Source organism: Equus caballus, chromosome 5 (assembly GCF_041296265.1).
Source record: "Equus caballus isolate H_3958 breed thoroughbred chromosome 5, TB-T2T, whole genome shotgun sequence".
Lineage (NCBI taxonomy): Eukaryota > Metazoa > Chordata > Mammalia > Perissodactyla > Equidae > Equus > Equus caballus.
The window spans coordinates 68,141,996-68,151,536 of NC_091688.1; the positions used below are offsets into that span (position 1 = coordinate 68,141,996).

The 9,541-nt window shown below is 35.9% G+C and overlaps 1 long non-coding RNA gene across 1 annotated transcript; it reads left to right on the forward strand.

The window, feature by feature from the left end:
* Positions 1-4,540: 4,540 nt before the first annotated feature.
* On the forward strand, positions 4,541-6,076 carry LOC138924378 (uncharacterized). The gene is made up of 2 exons (XR_011439425.1): positions 4,541-4,785; positions 5,938-6,076. It is a non-coding gene; the product is annotated as an uncharacterized lncRNA (long non-coding RNA).
* Positions 6,077-9,541: the final 3,465 nt, after the last annotated feature.

A 9,541-nucleotide genomic window follows, 5' to 3' on the forward strand; every position in this document is an offset into this window, starting at 1 on the left:
CTCAAAATCTCTATAAAATCCACTATTTAAAAATAGCTATTGTTTACATTCTAGTGTTTTTTTCCTTCAAGTAATAAACACATATAGCTTAAAAAATATTTTTCTATATAATCGGGGTCATCCTGTACATACAAATTTATACACTGCTGTTTGCACTCAGCATTATATAATAACAACTTTATCATTTAATTAAAGTTTAAAAGTTTAAATTATTAAAGTTTAAAATATTTCAAATCTGTATTTTCTGGGTTAGGCAGTATTAAGAACAATTTTTAAAAGCTCAGAATTTAGAAACTATTTATTTCTCATACACTTTATGAGGCTTGCAGCTCAATTGCGGTTCTACTGGATTCCACTATGGATGAGCTAGACTTGGCTTTATACGTCTTCTCAATCCAGAATCCTAGCTGAATGAGGAGCTCCTATCTGGGAAAAGTTCTCACTGGGGAACCTCAGAACAAGAGGACCGCAGTCAAGCCATTCAGTTGCAGTTAAACCTGCGTTCAGATGTGTCAAAAGTCAGAAATGTTCATATCAAATTGGCAAAAGTGTGCCACATGGCCAAGACCAAAGTCAGAGGTAACAGGAGGCATGTCCAATGGGAATGAATGATTGTAAACCCTTAATACAACCTACCATAGTAGTCATTTCCCTACTGCAGGCAAAATATCAACACCCTCCCCCCACAAAGCACTCAAACGTCTTTTCTTCTAGAAGTAAAAATAGGCTCAAAGCCCAAGACCTTGTGATCTAAATTAGATGCTGTGAGAGCTTCTCTTGAAATGAAGAACTTCTGATTAAAAAGACAAGTTATTTGCTCCTCTACATGCCTAAAGTACAGTGAGGGAACAGGGACACGATAATCACCAAGAATATTCACATAGAAACAGGAAAAAATAAATATTCTCAGTAATTACTGGCTCTTAGAAATTCTGAAATCCCTCTGGGCACATGTGCGATTGCCCCTAACCCAGAGAAGCTTTCTTGATCAGGTCCCAGTTCTGTCCCATAGAATTAACAACTCTGCCCATGTTCTCCAGGGCATTGGGCTCCGTCTTTGCAGGCATTCTCCTTGGCTATAGTTTAAGAAGGCATTGGGTGAGCCCCTGTTGAAATTAAACAAATTCCTACCTGGAGAGAGTTGAAGGTCTCAGGGAAATTTTATGACTAGAATATTTACAGTCTTTTTATTCAAGATACGTGGCACTTTTGGCAATACATTTCTCTCAACAACCTTGCTAGTTTTTCTCTCTTTGATTGCAGTCAGCTCTCTGTGACAATAACCAAATTCACAATTCTTTTTGAGATATACCACTCTCCTCTTTCTAGACTTAATTTAGGTTCTCTGAGTTTATCAGACTTCTGTGATGCCACTACAATGCATTACTATCTTTAAGAAATTTAATCCAAATGAAATGGTTTACTGAGGGCCGCAATATAATCAGACTTAAGGACATTTTGACATTTATGTCTTTGGTTTAGTCTCTGTCCCCAGGTTATGTTTCCGTGACCACACCCTTGGTTTGATTTTTACCTTTAGACCTGACCTTAATTTGACAATCTTTTAGCAGCTGGAGATGAAGAACAAATGCATCTCCCAATTCTGTAAGTCCTAAGTTTTTGTGTTCTCCCTTCTTTCTCTACTTGAAAGCCATTTTTTTTTTCCTGGACTTATTTCTTCAAGGACCTTTTCAAATGGAGTAAATAATGACTAACTCAGGCTGCCAACATTTTGCTCAAAATCTTTTTACCTAAAGTTCAAAGGTACATATTCTGCCTGCCCAGTGATCATTTTACCAAATATTTCACAACAGAATCCTGTGGTCTCCCTTTACTCAGCCTCTTATAACAATGTTCTCATTGCTTTCCCCCTAGCCCTATAGTCAGTGCCACAAATTTTGGTGTTTTTTTATGGTAGCACCCCATTCATAGACATCAAATTCTATATTCGGTTTTCTCTAGATTAAGCTGTGGGGGTAAAAAACCCTCAAACTATCAGTGGTTTAAAATTATAAATAATTATTTCTTATTAACATCACATGAGGAGTCCACGACTCCTCTGGGCTCTGCTGGGTAGAGGAAGGGAACAGATGCTTCAAGTTGTGCCTGAAGCGAGACACTTTCCTAGAATTTTAATACATGCAATTGAAAAATCCTCTTTCTGCTTAAGCCAGTTTGGGCTACCTTTCCATTACTTGTTCATAAGAGAAATCAACTGATCTGCTTTACTAAGAAATTTGATCTTTATCCTAAGAGCATGACAGACATCGAAAGATTTCCTTTAGAGAGATAACATACGAACTGCATTTTGGGGACCAAAAAGATCATTCTGCCTGCAGTGTGCATAAAGAATGGAAAACAGCCCAAAGTGGATGGGAAAAGACCAGTTTCTAGGCCAATGATCTAAATGATGGAAAACTATAGCTTGGAATAGAGTGGTGACAGTGAAGAGGAGGCATACTCAGATTTAAGATATTTAACAGTAGAAGAGACACAAACTGGTAGTGAATTAGATATGTGGGTGAGGAGAAGAGAAATGTCATAGCTGATTCGAAGAAAAACAGGATTTTTGCTTTTTGCACCTGGATGTATTGTAGGATCAGTTAGTGTGATAGGAAACATTGAAACAGGAGCTGTTTTTGTTAGAAGACATTTAGTCCTTAAAAATGTTGAGTATTTTGCGCCCTTGAAACATCCAAGTGGAGATGTTGAGTATACAGTTGGATATGTGAAACAGAAAATAAATCTTGGTTGGAAATATAAATTTGTGAGCCTTTAAGTTAAATTTGAACATAGATAAATTCTTAAAGGCACTTAACCTGTTTTGTGAGCATTTTAGAATCTCCTTTCTTTTAACAATAAAATAACATCATAGTTTTCAGCTGTTTCACATATATAGAACTTTTCTCTTCCCCGCAAAATTTGAAACCTCTTGGAGGAGAGGAAATTTATTTCCAGTACCCAGCACAGTGGCCTGCAATTGGTAAGAGTTTAGTAAGATTTACTTAGTGAGTAAATGACGATTGCAAATAGTATCAGCTACCTAATAATTCAACTTGAGAATTTTTTCTTTTCCTATGATTTCAAATGTGATTTTTAAAGTCTCTTTGTTCCAACTCTCACCCATCTGTCTCCAACCATTTTGCTTTGCTTTTCCCTTGTTCATCTACTTACACACAAAAGACCATTTACAAGCAGCTCTGCCCTCATCTCTCTGTTAATGAAATTAATCCCCTCACTTAATGAAAGAGCAAAAGAGTGTACTTTCATAAATATTTTCTATGCATTTTTTTACTCCATGTGGTTATACTGAAGTGGAAGATGGGCAAGAGTCCATCTGCACACCTGATCAATATAGAGCACTTTAAAAAAAACTATTTTATCCTTCATCGTACAGTACAGACTTTTGGAAAAGTATTAGGGATGGCTTATATATGTGTAAAACTTGATCAGTTCCATGGAGGTTTGTATTTCAATTTTCATGAATACTTCACAAGAACTGGAGGAATATTAAGATGTGTCGTTACTGACCCACTTTCAGTTTTTCATAGTCTGTTCCATTTATACAGCAGAAGTGTCTGCTGGATGACTAACATGAAAGTGGATTTCACTCAAAGAGTAGCGGGAACTTCTTAGCTTACAGTTGATTGCCACAGCTGCAATGTGAACTGATACAGTCAGGGCCTCTACCCTACAGAAACAAGGAGAAGTCCAAAAGGAGCTAGCCAAGCGGATAAGAGTTACATTAAACTGGCCTCAGCTGCAGGTCCCTTTCTTCATATCTTCCCACAACAGAATGGCCCTTCACTGCCAAAACCGGTGCAATCATTTGTCATGCAAATGCTACATTTCTGAATGCCAGAGAATGGAAAGACAATGACACCTGGAACCTCGGTATACTCACCAAATGCTCATTATAAAATGAGATCGTGTTGGAAAATATGCAGGTGTTGATCTCCAACAGCTTTATTCAGGGAAATAAAACATTTGGGCGCTGAGCCACAGGTGCTTGTTTTAGCCTTTTCCTTTTTCTTTTTTTTTTAAACTATCCAGTGGCATATTAGGCTGAGATAGACTGTATTTTCGGGGTTTCATTGCCTTATAAATCCTCTTTTGTGGAACAAGAAATTGTAATAGAATGGAATTTTGACCATGCTAATATTTTAGAAGGATGGCTCTTGCAAATGATTAATTTATTCACTTCATGTGGCTAAAATAAATCCTCATATGGTCAACTCAGCTGCAGTGATTCCCGACTTCTTCAAGAGAGTTGAAAAAAATTAGACTAACTTTAATAAATGAGCTTATTCTCTGTAACTAGCATTCTACTCCCTCCTCAGCATTCTATGGGGGTATGTGTAAGTCCACTTTAGGTATCAATATTATGCCAGTCCTTTCACCACTCTGCTATCTTCGGCCCTCTGCCAAGTCCCTAGAAATCCTTCAAGCCATGACCATACCCAACATTCCACCTTTCAAATGGAATACTCCAGTGTCTCTGAAGATTCTGCTAGGCACCAAGGAAACGACTCTGTTTTCTGTCTAATGCACAGTTTCCAGGAGCATGGATGCTCATCCATTCGGGGCTGTTATCAGTCCACCTGTCGCAGGACCAGTCTCTCTCCCTTGGGCGCCTCTCTGAGCCTTCAGACTACTGAAGCTTCATGTTGGCCCATGTCATCCCAGAGCAAGGACAGAAGAGATGAGAGAGTGGTGTCACGAAGAAGAATGATTCTTTTTGGTATTGTACTCTTTTAGAGGACATCAAATGCATTTCAGATCTAGGTAAAACTTTCAATTTTTATTTATAGTCTCCCTCTCCCTGGGACCCAGATATAGGTCCAAGATAGCTAGAATGGCCTCTAATAGCAACTAGCATTCTTTCAAAGATCCTTGTCTGAGGATTTTGATTTTATTATAAGGTTAATATCTTCATCCTCAGCTCCTTCTTCCCTTAGGACACGTTCCTTCATGAAATGCTCCTTAATCCCCTGAAAATATGCTTCTCTTGGGACATCCTACCAGTTTGCCAGTTCTATCTAGAATCCAGCATCCATTCATAAATCAACAAATATTTACTGAATCTCTATCATTGGTCAGACACTTCAAATAGGTTTTGAGTACTCATGATAATTTATACACTGATTTTTACTTACTGAAAAAGTATTGTACTACATGGTTGTTAGAAAAAGAATTCTAAAGAAGAATTTAATTACTTTTTAGCAAAAGATTAGACATAATACTGAAATAACATTTGCTCCAAATATTATGTCTTAGTTCACATGCAATATTTTTTCCATGTGGCAGTACATCTTGTTAACATTTCCTAAGTGTTAGCTGAGTGTTAGCTGGTCAAAGCTTCTCTTGATCTCCCTCATCTGCCAACTTGCCCTTCTCCAAGGAATGGGGAACCACACAGTACCCTTACTATACTGTCTAAATAGATTCTCTCAACAGCCTCATCAAACCTCCAATACTTTCCATACCATCTCCTTTATTGCAAGTGTTGAGTGATAGACTTTGACTTACAGAACTGGTTTCAAAATTTCTTTGAACCTCCTTCATAGGTGACCTGGAATTTCACTTCAGTATGTGAGGGTACTTCACACCTACCCCACTGACTTTTGGAGGATCCACTAAAAATCTTAGATGAGAGGAAAAATTGTGTGTTACGTGAAATTAGAGTCACTTTTTTTATCCTGTACTCTACTAGGATGATTCAGTTTAGGCAGTTGCCTACAAATGCTAAGCCAATGTGGGGGAAAGCTGAGACTTCCTTTTGGAGCACATGCACTTGGAATCCACTGAGGAAAGAATAGAGATTGGCTACGTCTCTCACCAACTTCTTTCTCACCACTTCTCTCTATTGCAATACTATCACAGAATAATATTAAGATGCCATTTGCTCATCAACCAAATTAAATTTCCACTTCTTAGGTCTCCGCTCTCCTGTTTTTTAAATCCATGATGAGAAACAATATAGACGTTGATACACAGGGCAAAGGAGAGGAGCAAAGCCTGAGAGCCACAGCATTAAAATACTATGACCTGGAAGTAAACTTGTGAACCAATCAAACAGTGGTTTAGTGCTTGTTATTCACCAACTTTTTTCTATTTTATCTTCTTTGATTTTTTTTCACATCAACTCCCCTTTTCCAACTCATCCCCTCACTAAGAAAGGATTGTTGGAGATGAAAGACGTCAAACTCATCTCATCCAGATACAGCATGGGTCTTCTGCTTCAGGAGCCTTCAAATTTTTATTTAAAATCTTTAAAATATCATCAAGTCCACACCTTTCACATTACTAACTAGTCAAAAAATAAAACTGTACAGCAGAGAAAATGGAGCATTTCACAGAAGCCAGCAGGTATATCACAGATCAAAAACCTATTTCCTTCTTTAAACAAAGTGATTGGCATAAAGAAGAAATCTATGAAAATGATTCTCTTCACTAAAATATTTTCAAAAGAATGAAAATCATATCCCTGTGCTTCCTATTTAGAGGAAAATATTCCATTGAGCTAGAGACCTAGACATCTTTAAATGTATTGCTCATAGCATGAAATCTTCTGTAAAAAGAAAAAAAAAGATAAATCTCTAAACCTTTAATTCAGGTATTTGGGTTGGATAAACTTCTGAAAGAGCAAATAGTTATTCTCAGATTATTATGGAGTTAAAAATAGGTTTAAATGCAGGTGCATTTGTTAGATTTTTTTCTTCCCAGAGAGATATCATTCTCACAGCAATCTAATTAATAGTACACTAGTAAATAAAAAAAAAAAAAGAAAAGAAAAGAAAAGAAAAATAGAAGCAACGTATATCCACAGAGAAAATCTGGTAGTATATATCATAAAAACAGCAATTCACTTTTAGATAGCACTTTGCAATTTAGGAAACATTTTCAAATTTTTAATCTTGTATTCTCAAAGTAAGTTTTCAGACTTCATGTTATCATCCTTACTTTACAGACGAAAAGAATACAGCTCAAAGAAAGTAATACTTGCCCAATATTGTATAACTACTTAATGACAGAACTGGGATTCCAACCCAGATTTCTAACTCTTTTTGTACCAGCTCAAAGGCTCTTTTTGCTACAGTCTAGTTGCTTTGGGTAGAATTCTCATTGCCTGATCAGGAAAGAGAATAAACAAGCATAATACATTTATTCAACAATGAAGTTATCAATTGTCTACCACACAAGTGTAACAAAGATATATGTATCATTGTAAAGACCTTTGAAACCCTTGAAATGGGCAAAAAGATTAATGAGTGGCCTTTGAACAGAAAGCAGAGCATTTTCTAGCAGAGCCTTCTAGACCCTTCTAAAGTTACCTAATTCCATAGCTGTCTGAGCCTTCTCTTGAATTGGGTCTTACAACTCTGTAAGTTATAAAAAAAACTGTGATAGTAATGAAAATAATTCTTGTCCATAGAGACAAGATTTGACCCATGGAGGTTAAGTTAATTTCCATCCTGTAGAGCTTGACTAGTTTTGCATCTATTAGCAAATTCATTTTCAAATTCCCAGTGGCTTATATGTATGTCTGTTCTTTGGAGTCGCCTTTGAACCAATTTTAACTTTTACTGTTCCCTTCATTAACCAATAAAGTAAATAAAAATATTTGATATACGTTTATTTTTTATTTGTTTGAGAGTCATAATTTTACTTTTTGAAAATATTCTTATCAAATGAAACTAAATACATGTCCTACAAAAAATTACTATCTATTAAGGACAGATATGTAAATAGAGTGAGAAATGTCAAATAATGCAGACTTATGTACAAAGCAATTTATAGAGAAAAATGAACTGTACAGTGGGTTTGGGGAATAATGGCTTAGCTGAGTCTTGAAAAATGAAGAAGAGAAAGAGAAAAAACACAGAAGTTAAAGAAACATACCACAATGAGCTATCTTTAAGAAAACAAATTGAACTATAAATAGAGATAATGCAAACAGTGTTTTGGGTAATACATCACCATTCTTTAGCATTACTGTAGCCCGAAATAATTTTCATTATAAAATATCCTACCTAGGCAGCAATATGATAGACAAATGAAGTGGGAAATTGCATTACCATTTGATGAATTCAATTTTTTTTGGCCAAACTGGGTATAAATCCAGTCCCTAAAAAATTCTTTCCTCAATTATAATTATTTCAGCTAATGTTTATATTTGTAAAGACTACATATTTATTAAGAGTAAGTTCTTTTTCTAATTCATGTCAGTAGCTACTTCAACACTAAGCAAAGATTATTGCCCATAAAATCCATTTCATAGATATTTGATGAATTTTATAAATACTTGAGTTCATGCTAGTGCCTCCTCCTGAAGTGTTCCCCCCTCTAGAAATTCCATTCATCCTGCAAAGACCTTCAAAGTTTCCTCCTACTTGAAGCCTCTGCCTTAATCAGACAACCACTTCTTCTGTCTCATTTATGGCACCTTGTATCTCTATACAGCGTTGGTTTCATTCTGCCTTATAGGGAGCAGCTGTTAATAGTTTGTATCATTTTACTCTCCCCTCTTAGAATCTAATCTCCTTGAAGTCAAGGCTCTGATTTATGTATCTGTGTAACTCTCAAATGCTTGCCACGGTGCTGGTACATTTGTTGGATGAATTTATTAAAAAAAATAGTTCCCTTGACACTAAAAATGCTTGACAGACCAAAAATATACTTTGAACATTAGAAGGAAGAAATTATTTTCACTAATTAGTTTATTTTCATAAGACAATAATCTTCAGTTACTCCAGAATTAGTTTTTAAATTTACTTTTTTTGGTATAAAAAATATCTGAGGCACTGATTATTCATCTGTACTAAAGTTATATAAATATGACAAATTAATAGGAGCTGTGGATAGATATACATCTATTGAACAACATATACAAAGAGTGAATAAGAAAATGATACTGAAGAAGAGAGGACAGCAGAACACTTTATAGACACAGGCACTGCTTTGTAGCATCACTGTGACTTACTGAGCTCTAGTTTTACCAATAATATCCCTACAGTATGTACATGAGTGCATAAAAATTCCAAACCTAATAAAGAGGAGTATGTTAAAGTATCTTATATATTTCGGAAAACTGGTCAATTTTTGTATGACCTGAGGGTCTGTAAATTATTATTTTGATGATGAATAAAAATCTCTACATAAATAGTCTATACTCAGACATTGGCAAATGGCGCAACATGATAACTACGTTAGTGATTCTTACAAATAAGTAAATAATTTGGGCAAAAATATCCTAGTACATGCCAAACAAAGGAATCATCCAGGGAATGTGTGATGCAAGGTATGATGGGAAGAATATAAGGTCTGAGGGAAGCCCACAGTGGTGATAACGACAAGCCAGGGACCCTGGGGGTGAGAATTAGGTGAGAATGGAAGGAAGGATTGCTTTCGTATTAGCTTGACTCAAGGACAGTATGACTAGGGAGAATGCTAGATTCATTGAAAGAGCCATTAATGTGACAATTTTTAAAAATTACTTACATTCCTTAAGTATTGTTATAGGTTGAAATGTGTTCCCCAA